At 38.5% G+C, this 20,447-nt stretch overlaps 1 protein-coding gene and 1 pseudogene across 15 annotated transcripts in view; one reads left to right on the forward strand and one right to left on the reverse strand.

Moving 5' to 3' along the window:
- SIK3 (SIK family kinase 3) overlaps nt 1-20,447 on the reverse strand; it is a 262,659-nt gene that overhangs the window by 201,103 nt on the left and 41,109 nt on the right. The gene's annotated exons all lie outside the window — the stretch shown is intronic.
- Nucleotides 78-948, forward strand: LOC100414678 (large ribosomal subunit protein eL8 pseudogene; annotated as a pseudogene).

Genomic DNA, 20,447 nt, shown 5'->3' on the forward strand with positions numbered 1-20,447 from the left:
ATGTTCATTTATCAGCAGTATAAAGTATCTTACCATAAATATTAAAGAAGCATTAATATATAAAATATAGATATTTCGTCTCTTTCTTTCTGCTGCTCAAGATGCCGAAAGGAAAGAAGGCCAAGGGGAAGAAGGTGGCTCCGGCCCCTGCTGTCGTGAAGAAGCAGGAGGCTAAGAAAGTGGTAAATCCCCTGTTTGAAAAACGGCCTAAAAATTTTGGTATTGGACAGGACATCCAGCCCAAAAGAGACCTCACCCGCTTTGTCAAATGGCCCCGCTATATCAGGTTGCAGCGGCAGAGAGCCATCCTCTACAAGCGGCTGAAAGTGCCTCCTGCAATTAACCAGTTCACCCAGGCCCTGGACCGCCAAACAGCTACTCAACTGCTTAAGCTGGCCCACAAGTATAGACCAGAGACAAAGCAAGAGAAGAAGCAGAGGCTGTTGGCCCGGGCCGAGAAGAAAGCGGCTGGCAAAGGGGACGTCCCCACTAAGAGACCACCTGTCCTTCGAGCAGGAGTCAACACAATCACCACCTTGGTGGAGAACAAGAAAGCTCAGCTGGTGGTGATTGCACACGACGTGGATCCCATTGAGCTGGTCGTCTTCTTGCCTGCCGTGTTGAAAAATGGGAGTCCCTTACTGCATTATCAAGGGGAAGGCAAGACTGGGACGTCTAGTCCACAGGAAGACCTGCACTACTGTCGCCTTCACACAGGTTAACGCGGAAGACAAAGGTGCCTTGGCTAAGCTGCTGGAAGCCATCCGCACCAATTACAATGACAGATACGATGAGATCCGCCGTCACTGGGGAGGCAATGTCCTGGGTCCCAAGTCTGTGGCTCGCATTGCAAAGCTAGAGAAGGCAAAAGCTAAAGAGCTTGCCACGAAACTGGGTTAAATTTACACTGTAAATAAAAATAAAACAATGAAAATTAAAAAAAAAAAATTTATAGATATTTCGAGGTCTACAGAGGGTCTTTTAATGATTAAATATTTCATCCTTACAAAAAGCTCCAGGTAATTTCACCTGTGAGGTTAACTTGCCTTAATGCAGGACTCAAAATAAGGCTTCTCCTGCCATCTCTCTCCATTTGTAGAACGTGAAATTCTTTCAAATGCATCCTATATTAGAACTACTACAGCTGTGCACTGGTGTTTGTTCTCTATTGTTTATATCTGCTCAAATTACACAGGTATACCTATGTTGCACTCCATCAAGTGTCAGGCCACATTCTATCAGCACAGTATGACTGTCAGTGACAAAGTGAGCTCTGTTTAGATCCCTCTTGCCCTGCCTTTTATATATATGATAGTATTATCATAAAATTCCAATATTCTTCAATAACTTGCATGTTGTGGTAGGGTAAAATTACTACCCTCATAGAACTATATAAAAATATAGAAAAAAATTTTCAGATTTAAGGAAAAAAATCTGATAATGGATATAAAAAGATGGATCAGGCTCAAGGCAAATTATTAATTAGTATTAGAAACCAACACCAACTGGTTCTTCAACCATTATCAAACACATTGATAACAGTATATGAAATGAAAGGATCTCACATAAATAAATCATGCAATAGCATTTGTCACTCGAGGTCACCTTTATGACAAGAAAAAAATATCCCAAGTTCTTCATATGTTTAATGAAGTTAAGTTTTATAAAATAGATGTACAATCCTTGCCACATATAATTTGGGGAGAGGAAAAAAAAACAGTAAGCACATGGAGGAGGGTGGAGAGACAAAAATAAATTAATAAATAATAACAATTTAAAAAAACAGGAAGCATAAAAAGAAAGTCTAAGATTATGGACAGAAAAAAACTCAAAGAAAATTTAAATCTAACAGCAAAAACCCCATAGCACTGAGTAAGTTATTACATAGAACATGAAGAACTAGCGTACATTCTGGAGGAAAAGTTTGTTAAATCCTATACTACTAATACTATAACAACTACATTGAATAAACTCACTGCCACTTAAATATAATTAGCACCATTATTTGAAAACAGAGACCAGAGAAAGCATCTATAAGACTTGAATAATTAAAAGCTGAAATTATGTGAAATCCTTTTACTTCAGGCAAGGCTGTGAATGCTAAAGATCTCACATTTTCTCAGTGACATGCAAGTAAATGAAAGTCAAGATAAGGTTTATTTGCACAACACGATGCACAACTGAAAGGGAGAAACTATTTAGATCACATTTTAGCATGCCCTCAAGTAAGTTGGTCAAAACATAATGAGATCAGTACCGGTGGTAAGAAAAGAGTAATAGAAAACTTCAGAAAAAGTGGGTCTTATAAAGGCTGTTACCTAAGTGTAGTAATGTAAAGTAATCACAGCACTCTCCACAGACAAGCAAGAATGTTAAGAAGATGCCAGCATGATTCTAGTTATCAATTGTATTAAGGCATGGTCTTTACATTTCAAACTTTACAGAGTTATCTGTAATGTTCCAGAATCTCCTCTTTCATTTGTGAAATCTGTTAGCTATCCAAAGGCAAGTTCTATTATAAATAGTCAACTAAGACCCAAAAAAACAAACTTATTTTTTGCTTTTGGTTAACAAGAAACTATTTTAGCTTAATTATAACATGGCTACACTAAAGTGTACCTTGCTAATATTTTTAATAACTTTGCAACATTAAGTTATGTCACCCTGGCTTGTCTTGAACTTCTGGCTTGCAGTTACCATGGTTTACAACTGCAAATAATGTCAATGATAAAATTTAACCAAAATCTGTTTATTCTAAAACTTTGAGTGAATAAAAAGGCAGGGATAGGCAATGAGGAAATGAGAAATTTTTAATGATGCAGATAATACATTCTAATATATAATGAAGACCTAAATTAGCTAAAAAGCATTCAACAATCACTCCAAACTAAGTATGAATTAATGGTTCTATCAATTCATTAATTCTATTAAATCTATTTGCAAATTAAAATTTCCTACTATTCCATTTTAAAGCTTTCCGCTATTCTCCATCTGTTATTTTAACTCAATGTCTCTCAGTTCTTTTCATTTGTAAAACAGAGATAAAAGTAACTACCTACATCATAGGGTTATTGTCACCCAGGCTGGAATGCAATGACATGATCATAGCTCGCTGTAACCTTGAGCTCCTAAGCCCAAGCAATCCTCCCACCTTAGCCTCCAGAGTAGCTGGGAGTACAGGTACATGCCACTATGCCTAATTGTTTTAATTTTTTTTTTTTATAGTTGAGGTCTCACTTTGTCACCCAGGCTTGCCTTGAATTCCTGGCTTCAAGCAATCCTTTCATCTCGGCCTCCCAAAATGCTGGGTTTCTAGGTGTGAACCAACCTGCCCAGACAAAAATAAAATTTTAAATAATAATGACATAGGTAGTTTCTCATAATAACGTAAAGAATATGTAACTGTGTCTTCCGGAAAGTTGAGGAAAAAAGCTTTGGAAGACCCATTCTGACTACCTAAAGGAAAGTCAGCATTCTAACTGTGCTTATAGAAGAGTCAGAACTCTTGAAGAAAGAAGCCTTAAAATCTAAGGTAGTAGGAAATATTTTAGGAAATAACTTAAGGTTTGTATTTTCTCCTAAAATTGTTAGAAGAAAAGAAATGAAGATCTACTTATATGCTCTTTAAGAGCTGAGAATAGCTTCTATAAAGTAGAATTTTAGACTTTTCTCCCCAAAGGAAAATAGGCATATTTACTGTAATCAACTTGTGTTAACATACCGTTAATTCTTCCAGAACTGTTACATGTCACCAAGCCAAAGCCAGTATGAAAAATATATTAAATGACTCTGGCAAAATAGGGTTTCCAACGGGGCAATGAAAAACATGAAATAACTCAGATGAAAGTTGGGATAGTATATAAAAATATGCAGATTATTTTTCAATGTGAAACCCGTAATACATTAAGAAAGAAATAAATCCTTTAAAGAAAAACCAAGTCCTTAACAATCAATCAATCAATCAATTCATTTCTTTTTTTTTTTTTTTTTTTTTTTGAGACGGAGTTTCGCTCTTGTTACCCAGGCTGGAGTGCAATGGCACAATCTCGGCTCACTGCAACCTCCGCCTCCTGGGTTCAGGCAATTCTCCTGCCTCAGCCTCCCGAGTAGCTGGGATTACAGGCACGCGCCACCATGCCCAGCTAATTTTTTGTATTTTTAGTAGAGACGGGGTTTCACCTTGTTGACCAGGATGGTCTCGATGTCTTGACCTCGTGATCCACCCACCTCGATCAATTCATTTCTAATGTAAGAGTGGGTACAACAAAATTTAAATGTATTTTATCAATATTAGTCATGCAAGATCTTAACATTTTACTTGTTTGCCTGCCCCCATAGCTAACTACTATACATCATTTGTTTCCATCTTTAAAATATTTGGTCATGGAAATTAAGCCTAAGAATACTGGGGGTTTTTTACCCCAAAAAACCTACCCAAGGTAAGTGTTACCCTAGGAAGATTGTGGTGCCTGGTCTTTATCCAGAATCTTGGTTGTGTCTGCTGCAAAGGAGAGAAAAACTGTCTTTATCAAGGCCAGAGGCAAGCACAGCATGACATGAAAAATCTAAAAGATTCTGAGTTAGGAAATCTTCTAAACGATCTCTCACCATTTAAGAGTCAGGAAAACTTCCCAAGGTAAATCCAGGGAAAAATCAAGAGTCTCTGTAAAATACATAGAAATATAATAAATTCACACCAGCCCTTGCCTTCAAGCAGAATACATTAACAATAAAAGTCAACTACAAGAGATATCAGAAAGCAAAACAAGATTAATTGCCACATGACTCAGAGACAATTAGGCTATTTCAGTTCAAAGCAGGGAATGATCATCATGAGCCAGAATAGCTGAGAAAGCTTCACTAAGGCTGAGAAGCAACTTAAGCTGTCAGGAGTAGGTGTTGGTACTGAGGATGGGGCAGATCACTCTGGCCCCATGTTTAGACTCCTGTCTTGGTTATCCTGAATCGAAGAAGGATATGGCGAAGGATGTAAATCCGACAGCTTTTATCAGCATAACACAACTAGCTTTAAATTGGCCACCTGTGTAAGAGTGGTGACTGTCCTAGATAAAGAAACAGTTTCCAAGGCAGAAAAAAAGAGATGACAATCAAGCAGAAGAAAAACACACACACAAAAAGCAACAGAACCACCACAAAGCAAAGTGATTCAAACACCCGACACTGGTTTCCTTGCCAAGAAACAAGTTAATTCCTATGCTAAGCACCTTTCCTCTGTTTTCACATTTCTTCTGTTTTCAAATGCTGAATTCATCAAGAAATCATAAAATCATACCACTTATAAAAATCAAGAAATCATAAATCAAAAACTTTAGTATCTCTGACAAGTTTTATAATGTCTCTTTTTTGTTGTATATTCTGGGGTGGAAAACTCTTTTGTCTTATTCCTGAATCAAGAAAGTAGAAACCTTTGCCAGAATCATTTACACCAGATACGTGAATCTGCATTATCAGATCACATTTGTAAAAGCAGAAACATCCTGTCTAGAGACTCTCCTTAGAGAATGACTGACCTGCCTTGGCCTAAAGACAGCTTTCTCCCCCACTTCCAAGCACAATCTTCCTGTTTTCTCAGCCCCATCTTGAACTCACTCAGCCAAACAAAGAACCACTCAAAGAAAATTTCACAGAATACTAACTTTAATAATTTCTAGCCAAATCAACACAAACTGTGGCTCTAGCCTAGAATAAACTGCTACAAGATTCTGTTTTTTTGGGGTTTTTTTTTTGTTTTTTTGAGACTTTCATTCTTGTTGCCCAGGCTGGATTGTAATGGCATGATCTCAGCTCACCACAGCCTCCGCCTCCCAGGTTCAAGCGATTCTCCTGCCTCAGCCTCCTGAGTCGCTGGGATCACAGATGCCTGCTACCACACCCGGATAATTTGTATTTTTAGTAGAGGTGAGGTTTCACCACGTTAGTCAGGCTGTTCTCAAACTCCTGACCTCAGGTGATCCACGCACCTGGGCCTCCCAAAGTGCTGGGATTACAGGCATGAGCCACTGCACCAGGCCACCAGAAGATTCTTTATTTGCAATGACTTTCCTCTCCTCTTACCTTTGTTAATAATCACACATTTCTTCCCTACAGATGTATCAAAGCTTAGATTCTTCAAAATATCCCACATTCATGGAGCATCTCTAGATCAGAATCACCTTGGCTCTACATTAAGACTACTGCAATTCTTAGCACAAGGACAGAAAAATCTGAATCAAGGCTGTCATTTAAAAGAAAAAGTATAATTAATAAAATAAACCTTATTTGATTAAAAAAAATATATCTATCGTCTTCATATTACAAACATCAAAAATAAAGTTTAACAATAAAAAAATTTTTTTTTAATTTTGTTTGTAGAGGTGAGGTCTCGCTATGTTGCCCTGGATTTGAACTCACTTAAGTGATCCTCTTGCTTCAGCCTCCCAAAGTGCTGAAATTATAGGCATGAGCCACTATATGCCTGGCAAGAAAATATCCACAACAGGCCAAGCGCGGTGGCTCATGCCTGTAATCCCAGCACTTTGGGAGGCTGAGTGGCAGGCAGATCACGAGGTCAGGGGTTCAAGACCAGTCTGGCCAACATAATGAAACCCCGTCTCAACTAAAAATACAAAAAATTAGCCGGATGTGGTGGTGTGCACTACTTGGGAGGCTGAGGCAGGAGAATCACATGAACCTGGGAGGCAGAGGTTACAGTGAGCCAAGATCGCGCCACTGCACTCTATCCAGCATGGGCAACAGTGCGAGACTCCATCTCAAAAAACAAAAAAAAAAAAGAAAGAAAGAAAGAAAGAAAATATTCAGAACAAGCCCTACAACTAACTCAGTTCATTACAGGCTTGTACTAATGTATGATGTTTGCGGTGTATAAATGGTGCATGTTCACTACAGTTTCTACTGCGTATCATAAACAGACATGTTACTATGAAGTTGAGGGAGGGGAAGAAAAAAGATTTAATGCTTTAGCTGACTAAAATCTAAAAGTCCACGTTCAAAGGACATATTTTTTTAAAGAGATAACGAGCTAATTTTATATTAAATAAAACCTACTGTATTATAAGTAACATCTGCTGGGCACTTCATATGTAGTAGGTCCTAGAGCTAAACGCTTTAAATGATTATCTGATTTAATCCTCACACAGACACTAAAGTAGTTACTATTATTTTACAAAGAAGAAACTAAGGTTTAGAACTGTTAAGAAACTGCCCACACTGCTAATAAATGAAGCAGCTGAAACTCCCATCCAGGTTTTCCTGATGAGAAGTCTTTCCAAAGCCTGGACTCACCACTATTTCTTCAACAAGGATAGCAGCAGGTTCTAGTGTAGAAATAAACTAAACACAGTGACTAAACACATTTCCCCACACAGTCATCTCTACCACACCCACAACCCACCTCAACTCCTGCTAATTGTTCTCAGTCACTGAAAACATTACATGGCTAAATAAATGTCAGCTTTGAAAAGTCGGGGGAAGTGCCTTACAAGCTTGAGCCACAGAGGATGAGCCTCTTTTTCAAAGCCTTGTCTGTTCATTGATTCATTCAAATCTCACTAAGCACCTACTATAAGAAGTGGTACTGTGTAAAGAGCAGAAGATTGCTCAGGCTCAATGGCTCCAGCACTAAGTGAGTATGTGACTAAGTTATTCTACTTCTCACTATGTTAATTATCTAAAACACTTAGAACTGTGCTCACAATTTATAACAGTAAACAATAAATGCTAGCTGGTATTATCACTGTGTTAATTATGTTACTAAGCAATAGTTTAGCCACAAGCTTCTGGGTGATATGGCATGCTGTTCTCTCTCTTTTGAAGCTCGAAATCTAAGACATGTGCATAAATAACCACAAATCAGTCTGTAAATAACACTATAGGTATTAGTACATAAATGCTACAGATGTGCCAAGGAAGAGATTACTTCTAGCTAAAGAGATCAGGGAAGGTCTCATGGAAAAGGTGCACTTGAGCTAGACCATAACACGAAAGTAGAGGAGAACATTCCACATACAGAATGTGTCAATATGGAACAGTAAAGAAGTTGAGCTCAAGTGAAGACTTATCATGGAAGACTGGTGATGAACAAACCTGGAAATGTAGGTAAGTTGAGGGACCAGATATCCAGAAACTTAAAGATCCAAATAGGGGTTTCCCCTTTGGAATCCCCTTCCACACTCTTCGTGGAAATCTTTCTCTTCTTCTCCTTTTCTCTTTTCTCTACCTAAATAAAATCACCTTTCTGTTAAAAAAAAAAAAAAAAAAAGATCCAAATAAAGAGTTTAAATATAAATACCATCATCATATTTTCTTTTCTTTTTCACTGTATATATTTAAGGTGCATAATACAATGCTTTGATATACTTACACATAGTTAAGCAGTTTCTATAGTCAAGCAAATTAACTTATCCATCATCTCACATAATTATCTGCCTCCTTTTTTAGCAAGAGCAACTAAAATCAGCAAAAATACCAGTACAACACAACATTATTAGCTACAGCCCTCATGTTGTACACTGGCTCTCCAGAGTATCATATTTTAAAATGCAAGCTACTATTAATATTCCTCAGAGTGGAATATACATATAAAAATGCAAAAAGAACAAATTCCCCCAATTTGGGGGATAGCAGGAAGTAACGTAAGAGAAGGGGGAAAAATAGCAAAGCAAGTCAGAAGAGATGTAGAAGCAGCCAGGTTTCACAGGTAACGCAGTTAGACATACCAGCTTTCCTCAAACTGTATGGTAATCACATAAATTTGACAAAGGCTACAGGCCCCACCCCCATCTGGCTCTTCAGGGATCCACAAGACACTGGTACTTCAAGACCTCTCAAATGTCCTATAATTTTAAAAACTGACTAATTTTGCTCACTCTATATATTCCCAAACTTATTTAATTAAAAAAAAAATCCTTTCCTCCTAGTATATTTAAACAATGAAGGATGCTAGTGTTCTACAAAACTCATTCTAGAAAACTTGGATGCTAAAATATCTGAAAACAATTGGGAGAAGTATGATGCCATATGAGATGAGACAGGAGATGTGTCCTAACAGTTCTATAATCATTTTTCAGAAAGACTTTTCCAAGATCACAGACTACTCTGGAATTCTAATTTTGTTTTTACCCTAAGAGGAAAATAAACGAACTAAAGGAGTTCTATACATGATTATCATGCTTTGTTTTCTACCTGGCAACATAAGTTTTAAGACTAAACTCTGACAACAATACAATTTGAATTAACTTCTGATTTCCTTGACTAAAGATATCCTAAGGATTTCACAAAATATTTTCCTTTACTGACCAGAAAAGGAAACAGGTAGAGCCCATTTATCTTTACTCTTTTTTTCCACGCCTTTTTCATCTTTTTATCTCCAGTCTACCATTTTCCATTCTTCATTCTTCCATTTGTATGTAATTTTCCCTTTACTGGCCCACTTTTGTCCTATGTATTCATGTCCTTATTTCTCCCAGCTCCGTGCTCAATTATTATCTGGAGCCTGGGGACTGCCATTATGACCAGAGAGCATGTTCAAGGATTATAAAAGGAGCACAACATGCTACAGCTCCCCATTTTTAGCCTACAGTAGACACTGCCCACTCCGCCAAAGCACTCTTTCTCACGAAACCCACAGTGCTCTCAACAGCTACTTCCAATCTACCAAAGCTAAAACCTATTTGCAGACAGGTCCTATAAGTTCTCATTTGCATTCTTTAGATTCTATTGGCTGAAATGTAAACTACACTAGTAAGTACAAAATTTCTTACACAATTCACAGGTAAGAAAGGAGGCACAATGGTTAAAGGCCAGAGTGGTGTCTGGCTGCACCTCTACATGTGTCAGGTTCTTGAAAGTCGGTATCTGCATTAGAAGCGTTTGAGACACAGTACAAGCCTTTACCTAAATACCGGTCCACAACCAGGAATCTTCATATAATTAACACATATAAGGATAAATAAAAACGATGAGGATAAACTTCAAAACAACCTTGAGACATTTCATTTTCCAGGAGTCTTTCCTCCCCACTGACTACCTGAATGTTTTCTGTAAGCATCTTGCAGTAATTTCTGAGTTAGATTTCATCTAAATATGAGTAATCATCCTAATTAAGAAAAGCCAACTGGCTAAAATGCTAAAAGATCAAGCCCTCCCTTAAAATAATATCTTTCTCTGTTCAACTCAGAATGTGGAGTGCAACAGTGTAAAGGCAAATATAAGACTCATTCAATGATGGCACATAACTGAGCCAATTAAGATAAATTTTAAAAGTTGTTTACTTAGTAGCCGCCAAATTCTATAAGGAAAATAACTGTTGGTGCAATTACGCAGTTTCGTATCTCAGCTGCCACAGTGGAAGATTATGTATTGTGCAACAATGATATTTGTTGAACCAATAAAATCAAAAGCTACTGTCAGAAAGCTGTGTTTATATATCCCTTAAATCAGTAAATCTTTTTTCTTCTTTTAAAACCAAGATATGCTCACAAGAGTTCCCAAAACAGCTTCCATACTAAAATTATAAATTATTGCCATGATCAGCTTCTCTAACCTGTGAAGTTGGAAAAACACAGTAGTTTCTGATTCAGCAAAGGGCATCCCCACTATCCCTCCAAAGGTGCCATGAAACAGCTCAACAGACTAAAGCAGGGAAAGCTTAAACAACATTGCAATTCACTTCTGCTTTTTCCATCTCAACGTTAAAACATGTATCATGTAAACAAAAACCCGTTACCATATAAAAATAAGGTGGAAGTTCTGTCCTAAGCCTGGGCAATTAATGATACTGTAGTCTCCATACCCAATGAAGCGCAAGTAAAATTTTAAAAAATAGTGAAATCCATTTCATATTCAACTCATGTAACTAAACAGCAAAAGCACTACCATTTACAAAACCAATTCTAGATGACATACTCATAGATGAGTTTCCAAAAAATGCCTGAACTCTTCATAATCCTGCTGAATATATTAACCATGCCTCAATATTGTGTGAATATAACAAAGCTTCGCTTCTCTATCATATCACTACTAAAATGAACATTCAACTGAACTATTCGGCCATAGGGTTTCATGTCTATTTAATTACTCAACCATATCTTGGCCTCCAAATCTAATTGATCTTTTCCCTGGTTCTGAACGGTAGTTATATTTTACAATCTCACTTTAGTTACTTTCTGTCAGACAGACATCTCAAATTCTGTGTGAAACAAAACACAGAATAAATGAAGTTTTATTCACCTTTATGCCCTTAGCATTTAGTGCAGAACCTGGTACACAAGTTCTTAATTCATGTTTAAATGACTTGAAGGCTACTGCCCCAGTATAGTTCCGGCTCAATAAAAACTTATGTCAAATGACCACAGCAAATATTAGTAATGTTAGTTTTGAGATGAATCAGAAGCCATATTCCCTGAATCAATGTTCCCAGTGATGATTTTGTCAATGAGCAAAGGAACATCAAAGACTACTTTTAACACTATTCTACTTCTTGAATCTTTTCAAAGGAAACAAATTTATCATTTCATGTTACATAATATTAAAATGCAAGTAAATGAAACAAATTTCCAAATTATAACTCTAATACCATTATTTTTACTTACTTCTTTTATTCTTACTTTCTCAACTTTTTGGGAGGTAGGTGACATTAAAAAAACTATGCTTCTAAGAAAGTTTATAAAAACCCATCTCAGTGATCACAGCAAACCTATACTATTCTAATTCTATACACAGCAAGTTATAGTATCTCTAAACTGTAATTCCTGCTTAGACAAGATTGAGTCTTGGGGACTAAATTTAATTATGATTCATTTAGACAAGCCAAGACATACCACTAGACAAAAGGTAAACTGCTGACTTAGAGATTTAATGATAGAAAAATACAATCAAGCCTGCCAGGAAATAGTATTTCCCTCTTCGGCTTCAAACAGCACCAAGCCTGGCCACCTTGACAGACCTCTTCACCCCATATTTTCTATCACCAAGACAAAAAAGAAAGTTAAAAACTTGAGGGCCCAGTCCAGGTTTCTACCTTTAAAAAGACAAATCACCAGCCTGGGCCACATAGGGAGACGTCATCTCTATAAAAAGTAAAAAAAAATTAGCCAGGAGTAGTGGTACATGTTTGTTGTCCCAGCTATAATAGGTGAGGCAGGAGGATCACTTGAGTGCAGGAGTTTGAGGCTGCAGTGAGCTAGGACTGCATCACTGCACTCCAGCCTGGGTGACAGAGCAAGAGACCCATCTCTAAAAAACAACATGGCAAATCAGCCAAACTATCCAATATTGAGGCTAGCAAATAGATAATTGGTAATAACATCTGCAAATCAGCTATAGAATTTCCTCAGTTATCTTTCTTGGCTTCAAACAATGGGAACCATATTTAAGAACCTAGGATATGAAGACTGGTTAGATAGATAATATTTGTACATGTTAAACCACCAGAAGCTAATTTTGCAATTTCAATATTACTCTTCCCCTTCACCTCCAAAGGCACAAAACAGAATCAGAGTCTTCTATTCTAGCAATTATTTAGGGAGGATCTGTCAATCTATAACCAAACATCTGCTTAGTGACGGGAAAAACCTCTGTTCGCCAGCCAAGGGACTTGCAAGAATGAGAGCTACATGTGGCGTCTCCCCTCTTTGGCCTCCTAATTCCACATCAGTTTGTAGTTATTCTTGTACTACAAGAGTATCCGTTTCAGAACGTAAGCCTCATAAGCTCCCAGGAAAGCCATTCTAGTGGAACTGTTCCAGAGAGTTTCACTTTAGCTCCATAAGGAACCTAAGAAGCCCCGCCCACGAGAGTGAACAGCTCCATTGGTTTCCACCTCTGACCTATAAAGACCAAAGCCCGAGTTGTCTGTAATCCATAAGCCATTTTAATATTCTGCTAGAACATTGCAAAAATGTGGTTTTCACTAGAGGCACTGGCATGAAGCTGAAATTGGTATTCTCAGTTACTAATCCTGTGTAGAATTTGTTCTAATGCTAAAAAGTAAGAGGAAATTCTCTCTCTTTGTAAGTGAAAAGGGCAGTGGTGAAACCCAAAACACTTATGACAGGCCATATAACAGACTGTCTTAATCACACTTAGATAAGTAATAAGTAGCAAGCTATTCTTCTCTGCACATTTCAGTAAGGAATCTACTCCATTATTTTGGCATTTGTTTCTTAAAATCTGCTGCACCTATCCCTTCTAAAACAAATAGACTGTGTAAAAATGTATGAACGCTAAACTTCACAGGTAGAAAATCATCCAGTTTAAACAACTTTTATCTGAGGAAACTAGAGTTCAAACGTGTTCAGTGATTTAGCCAAGGTTACATGTTCAGTGGTAGACTCAGGATGAGAATTAGGGAGTCCTGACTTCAGTCTAATGTTTTTTATGACCACATGAACTAGACAATGAGAGAAAGCCCTACCATTCATTGGTGCTAAGTGTAGTGGGCACTGTTCCTATCCATCTGTCTTTTAAAATATACAATTCCTCACTGTTCTGCACAATGGCCTATGGTAACAGAGCATGTATGAGCTAAATTACTATTCAAGGGTCATTTTAACAAGCATGACACAACGCTGAGGCACAATGCCCATGTTAAGCAAACAGCAAAACACCATGACACAATTAAGGCTTTATTTAAGACAAACCATGTAACTATGTCCCTGCTTCACCATTTAACTAAGAAGTATCTCGAAGGCAAAAAGTATTACCTCTTGATCTCTATATCCTTTACAGCACTATTCAATACTTTTGCTCACATACCCACTAAAACAAATTTAATGGGGGAAAAAAAGGTGTTTCCTTGAATATTCTTAAGTTGACATCTAAAATTTTCATTAAAAGGTTTAATCATTGCAAAGGCTATACTTTCATTTATACATCAATCTATGCCTATTTAAAACTGACATCTAAAAACACAATTATATTGCTAATATTAAAGCTATTAAACCTGTTATATCGGTCAAAGTGTCTTACGCCTGTAATCCCAGCACTTTGAGAGGAAGAGAGGTAGGTGGATCACTTTAGCTCAGGAGTTCAAGACCAGCCTGAGTCATATGGCAAAAACCTGTCTCTACAGAAAAAAAAAATACAAAAATTAGCCACACGTGGTGGCACTCGCCTGTAGTTCCAGCTACTCAGGAGGCTGAAGTGGGAGGATCACTTCAGCCTGGGAGGCAGAGGAGTGAGCCAAAATCACACAACTGCACTCCAGCCTGGGCAACAGAGCAAGACCCTGTCTAAAAAACAAATAAGCCTACTGTATCACTAATATCAATGAAATCTAAACACCTGGGCAATTTGATATCCCTCATCCTACATTTTAAAACTGTAATAGAAGCTTTACTTCCTATATAAAATGCTATGCCATTTATTTGTCTCCCTGAAATTGTATTTCTATTCTGCTTCTTCCATAGTATTTAATATAATTTTTATCATACTTTCCTTAATAGAAACATGTATACTATTCTTTCTTTATGTTGGCTTGTGGTATGGTTACTTTTATAGTAAAACACAATCAATGAAGACAATGCAAATGTTACACATTTCTAGAACTAAATGTAAAAAGTAATTTCCTTTTTTGGAGATGCATCTCTTAATAAGACGTATGGAAGAAGATAGATACCTTCATAAAAGGAAGTTTCACATGTGACACCAGTGTGTTGACTATGCCTTTGTTAGACTCCTGGAGATTTTATACCTCATAGAAATGTACAATGGTGAGATTCAGGATGGGTAAAAGGTATGGCTGTCTTCTGTTAATCACAAGAAGGCACAGGGATAAAGGGAAGGTAGGAAAGGTGAACTAGCATTATACCAGTGTTGCCTTCGGACAAATCAATTTCAGGAAAGAGTATAAATAAAATGTTGAGAACCTGGAAATTTATTCTCTTAAAACAATCCAAGCCTAGATATACTTAGATATGTCCTCCAGTTGGAGATCATGGCTCTAAAGCACTGGGCTTCGTTCACTTTAGCACTTGGGAGGCTGAGGTGAGAGGACTGCTTGAGCTCAGGGGTCTCGAGCTCAACTCACTACAACCTCTGCCTCCTGGGTTCAAGCTTACAGACATGTGCCACTGCACCCAGCTAACTTTTGTAGTTTTTAGTAGAGACAGGGTTTCCCCATGTTGGTCAGGCAGGTCTTGAATTCCTGACCTCAAGTAATCCACCCACCTCAGCCTCCCAAAGTGCTAGTATTACAGGCATGAGCCACCACACCCAGCCTATATCTAAACCCCATCTCTACTAAAAATACAAAAATTAGCCAGGCATGGTGGTGTGTGCTTGTAAATCCCAGCTATTCGGGAGGCTAAGGCAGACAATCACTTGAACCCGAAAGGCGGAGGTTGCAGTGAGCCCAGATGGCGCCACTGCACCCTATCCTGGGCAACAAGAGCAAAACTCCACCTCAAAAAAAATATCTGTCTACCTCCGGAGAACCCTGACTAATACAAGTCCAGAATGACATGCTAAAACTTGGAGTTTTCCTTGTATATAATGGGGTATTTTGTGAGGATTTTTAGAATGCATGAGAAAAATCAAAACAGGGCTTTGGAAATATTAGTATCACAGCAGTAGGCAGGAGACACTGCAGGAAACCTAAAGGTAGAAAGACCAGTTACTACAGCAGTAGCCCAGGCCTGGTGGGGTGTGAAGGGTTGGCAGTAAAACCCGACCATAAGGCGCTTAAGGGCTTAATACTCTGAAATCCTCTATAAAGAGTCTACCTCTGGCATTCATTCTGAGCTTTGTATCGGGTTTACAATAAAGGAATCTCTCTTCTGAATCACATTTTAACATTTTAATCCTCAGCAGGTTTATAAGAAGAAAGTAGAAAAGGCAGAAACAGCTCTGTATATTATCCCAACAAAACAAAAGTTTTATAGTAGCCTTTCTGGCCTTGGATTGTATCCCTTTAAGCAAAAAAATAAATAAACAAATAAAATAAATAAATCAGAAGTTCTCTTATGCTCTGGGAGTAACCTCCTTCCAATGACTACATGCTACCAGCTACAATCTACCTCTGGTAGACAGGAAGCTTCACTGTAATACCAAATTTCTGGTTGAAGAGCTTGCTAAGGTCCAACCCCAAACAGCTTAGTGGCTCTAATGCCATAGTTTCAGAAAGCAATAATTCCAGATGTATGCTGCTGACTGTTGCAATGCAGGAGGGTCTGGCGCTTTATTCTGGGCCACACAACTGATTGAACGCTTAATGGGTTCCACTGTGTACTAGATACTGATGACACAAGGATGATTAAAATAGTCCCGCCTTCAAAGAAGCCAGTCTTTTGGGAAGTATATACAAAAAAGTAACTGTAGGCTGGGCATGGTTGGTGGCTGATGCCCATAATCCCAGCACTTTGGGAGGCCAAGGTGGGCGGATCACAAAGTTACGAGTTTGAGACCAGCCTGGCCAACATGGTAAAACCCTGTCTCTACTCAAAAAACAAAAATTAGCCGGGTGCAGTGGCGCACACCTGTAATCTCAGCTACTCGGCAAGCTGAAGCAAGAGAACTGCTTAAACCCAGGAGGCGGAGGTCGCAGTGAGCCTAGATCATGGCACTGCAGTCCAACCTGGGCAACAAGAGCAAGACACCATCTCGGAAAAATAAATAAATAAATAAAGTGGCAAATGCTATTATAGATAAGTATGTAAGAAATGCCTTGAGAATAATAATAGCTATATTCATGAAGTAGTTAGTATGTGCAGGCCCTTTCAATGCATTTTCCCTACATTAATTCACTTACCCTCACAGCAAAACTGCTACTACTCATTTGTTATAAATGAGAAAACTGAGGCACAAAGAAATTAAACAGTTTCATCCAGTTATATACAACTACTCTAATAACGAAAGCAGTCTTGCTCCAAACTCAGGGCTTTTTTTTTCCTCCAAAACAGGGTCTTGCTCTGTTACCCAGGCTGGAATGCAGCAGCACAGTTATGGCTCACTGCAGCCTTGAACTCCTAGGCTAAGTGATCCTCCTCCTTCAGCACCCAGAGTAGCTGAAACCACAGGCATGTACCACCATGCCCAGCTAATTTTTTAGTTTCTGTAGAGATGGGGTCTCGCTATATTGCCCAGGCTGGTCTTGAACTTCTGAACTCAAGCAATCCTCCTGACTTGGCCTTCCGAAGTGCTGGGTTTACAGATGTGAGCCGCCACACTCAGCATGCATCGTTCTCGTTCTCTCTCTCTCTCTCGTTCTCTCTCTCTCTCTCTCTCTCTCTCTCTCTCTCTGACAAGGTCTTGCTATGTTGTTCAGGCTGGGCTCAAGCAATCCTTCTGCTTCAGACTCCCAAGTAGCTAGGACTGTAGGTGTATACCCCACACGGGCTTATGTTGCCTCTTATAATGAAGGACTAATTAATGTTGCCTTGGCCAGCAGTTAAGACTAAAGAGAGAGGAGAGTAGATGACATATTTGAGAAAGACTACTGAAGAATCACCAGGAATTCACCAGACAGACTAGATGCTTGGGGTGGAAGGTTGAGTGCTTATTAACAGGGAGCGCTCAAGGGGACAACACTCTAGCAAAAAGAACGCAGGTGCAGCAACAGCAAGCAGGTCAGGGACAGAGGTGTGAGACTTAGAGTACAGAGCACAGTGACAGAACGGTCAGCAGTCTGCATATACCGCAGGACACATGGGTCCCGGAACAAGAGCGGAGGCTATAAAGATGTAGTAGGCCTTGGAGGCTTTATATTTCAGGTAAGAGAGACCCATCCCAGGCCTTATTGCTGAGTGTTAGGAGCAGTTCTACCTACTACAAAGATAACTCAGGATGAAAGGTAAAAGATGGCCAAGAGGCCAGGAGAGCAATTAGGAGATTACCACAATAATTCTGTCAAGAAATGATAAGGACTGGATGGATGCAAGCACGTTTCTGAAGCACAATCAACAGTACTTGATAGGCCAGGCGCGGTGGCTCACACCTGTAATCCCAGCACTCTGGCGGAGGTGGGAGGATCACTTGAGCCCAGGAATTCAAGACCAGCCTAGGCAATATAGTGAGACCCCATCTCTATAAATAATTACTAAAATAAATGAAAATTAAAATGCATAAAATAAAAATAAAAAATACCAATACTTGCTGACTAGTTGCAGGAGAAGGACAAGGAAAACAGGCAGGCAGGCAAAGCTATTCTGAGGCTCTTGTTCTGGGCAGAACAGGACAAAAGGAGGATCAATGTTTAAAAAGAATAATAATTACAGCAACTAATTTTTACTAAGATATGAGTATATACTAGCACTATGCTAAACACTTCTACAAGAATTATTTAATACTGATAAAATAAGTTCATTATCACCCTTTCATAAATGGAGAAATGGGGGGCTTAAAGAAAATAAATAGTTTATTCAGCAACACAGTCACAAAGCACTGAAGCCAGAGAAAGACTTTGACTTTACATAAACTGAGTTTAAGATATCTGGGGAGGCACCCAAATGTAGATTTCTAACAGGCAGCTCAGTATTTTTGTATGAACTTCAGGAAAGCTAAGAGTACCACAGATTTATAATAACAATGTAACTATACTATTGTTACTACTCCTACTATTTAGCATTTATTAAGCACTTAGTGTACATGAGACAGCATGTTAAATGTTTTACACACATTATTCATTTAATCCACACAATCCTGAGGTGGTTACCTCTATTCTCCCAACTCTTATAGAGAAAGAAACAGAAACAGAGAGAGGCAAAGTAAATCATTCCATGTCTCTTAGGGAGAAAATAACAGAGCCAGATTCAAATGCTGGTCTCTCTAGTTTGGACGAGGTGAGAGAAGAGAAAGCGGGGCTATGGGTGGGTTGGGAACAGGAGCCACAGACAGAATCCAGAAGAATATAACCGCTTAACAAGCAGGCAGAGAAACAGGCACTACCTCACAAGACGGTGGTAAAGATAAGGAAAAGCACACAAAGGACTTAGCTAAGGCTACAGTTTGAATGTCTTCCCCTCTCAAAGTCAGAGGTTGCTAATGTGATGGTAATAAGAAGTCAGGCCTTTAAGACATCATTAGGTCATAAGGGCTCCTCCCTTCATGAATGCGATTAGGTACCCTTACAAATGGGCTTGATGGAGGGAGTTACTCCTTTTTTGCCCTTCTGCCTTCTACCATGTGAGGACACAGCATTCAAGGTATCGTCTAAGAATCAGAGACCAAATCCCCATCAACGAACCTGCCAGTGCCTTCCCAGCCTCCAGAACTGTGAGAAAATAAAATTCTGTTATTTATAAATCACCAGTGTCAGGGATTCTCTCACAGCAGCACAAAAGAACTAAGACAGCAACCAAAGAAAAGCTCTATCAGTTTGGAGGATGTGCTAGAGGATGAGGAGACAGAAGAGAATCAACATGGAAGCAGATCTATTAAATGGAAAAGGATTAATTAATAAAACAAAGTCCCCAAGAAGAAGTGGCAGAACGGGATCAGGACAGTGCAGGTGAACACACAGAGCTCCTATCCCACCTGCTAGAGAAAGTATAAACTTGTCTGGAGGACAGTCTGGCCAACTCTTATCCACATTTCAAATATGCCCATCTTTTGATCTTTTCTCTCTTCAAAAACTGGGCTGTGCATATATACCAACCAAGGACATATCTACAAATGCAAGGATGGTCCCCCTTCAGCAATATTGGTGAAAATGAAAAAATGGAAATAACTTAAAAGTTCGTCACTAGGGGAAAGGTGAAATAAAGTAATACACATCTATACAATAACACTTTACATAGCCATTTATAAGAGGTAAATATGCTGACATGAAAAGATTACTATAGTTTATTTCTAATTAAACATTTATTTAGAGATAACTGTAGAGTCACATTCGGTTTTAAGAAACAATACAGAAATCTCCTGTACCCTTTACCTTATTTCCCTCAATGGTGACACCTTGCGAAACTATCATTCAATATTACGACTGAATTTTTAAAAACTTAGATAATACTACATACATTACTACCCTTGTGCATTTTAAGCGTCCATACAATGCGTACATGTATAGAAGAAGATATACATTTAACTGCTGGTAGTTGACACCTCTTGGAAGTGTAAAATATTAAAGGAGAAAAAAACAGAGGACATATATCTTTATGTACATCTGCACTAATTCTTCTTACTTACAAAGTACATAGATTAATCCTAGAATATAAAAGGTAAACAGGTAGAGGGGTTGGATTTTGAAATAAATATAGGCACCTATTCTTCTGATCAAGGGAGTTTAATATTTGGAAGCAGTGGGGAGGAAAGGTGAAAAAGATTACACTGAAAGCCTCTATTTCCTCAATTTAGTAGATGGGCAAGCTATGATTCATTCAATAGGAACAAGCATTCTGTCACAGCCTACTCCATGCCAGGCTTTGGACTAGGCCATGAAGAATCAAAAATTAACCAGACAGGTGTGATCTCTGACCTCGAGGAGCTTAGAGCCT

Source organism: Callithrix jacchus, chromosome 10, assembly GCF_049354715.1.
Source record: "Callithrix jacchus isolate 240 chromosome 10, calJac240_pri, whole genome shotgun sequence".
NCBI lineage: Eukaryota > Metazoa > Chordata > Mammalia > Primates > Cebidae > Callithrix > Callithrix jacchus.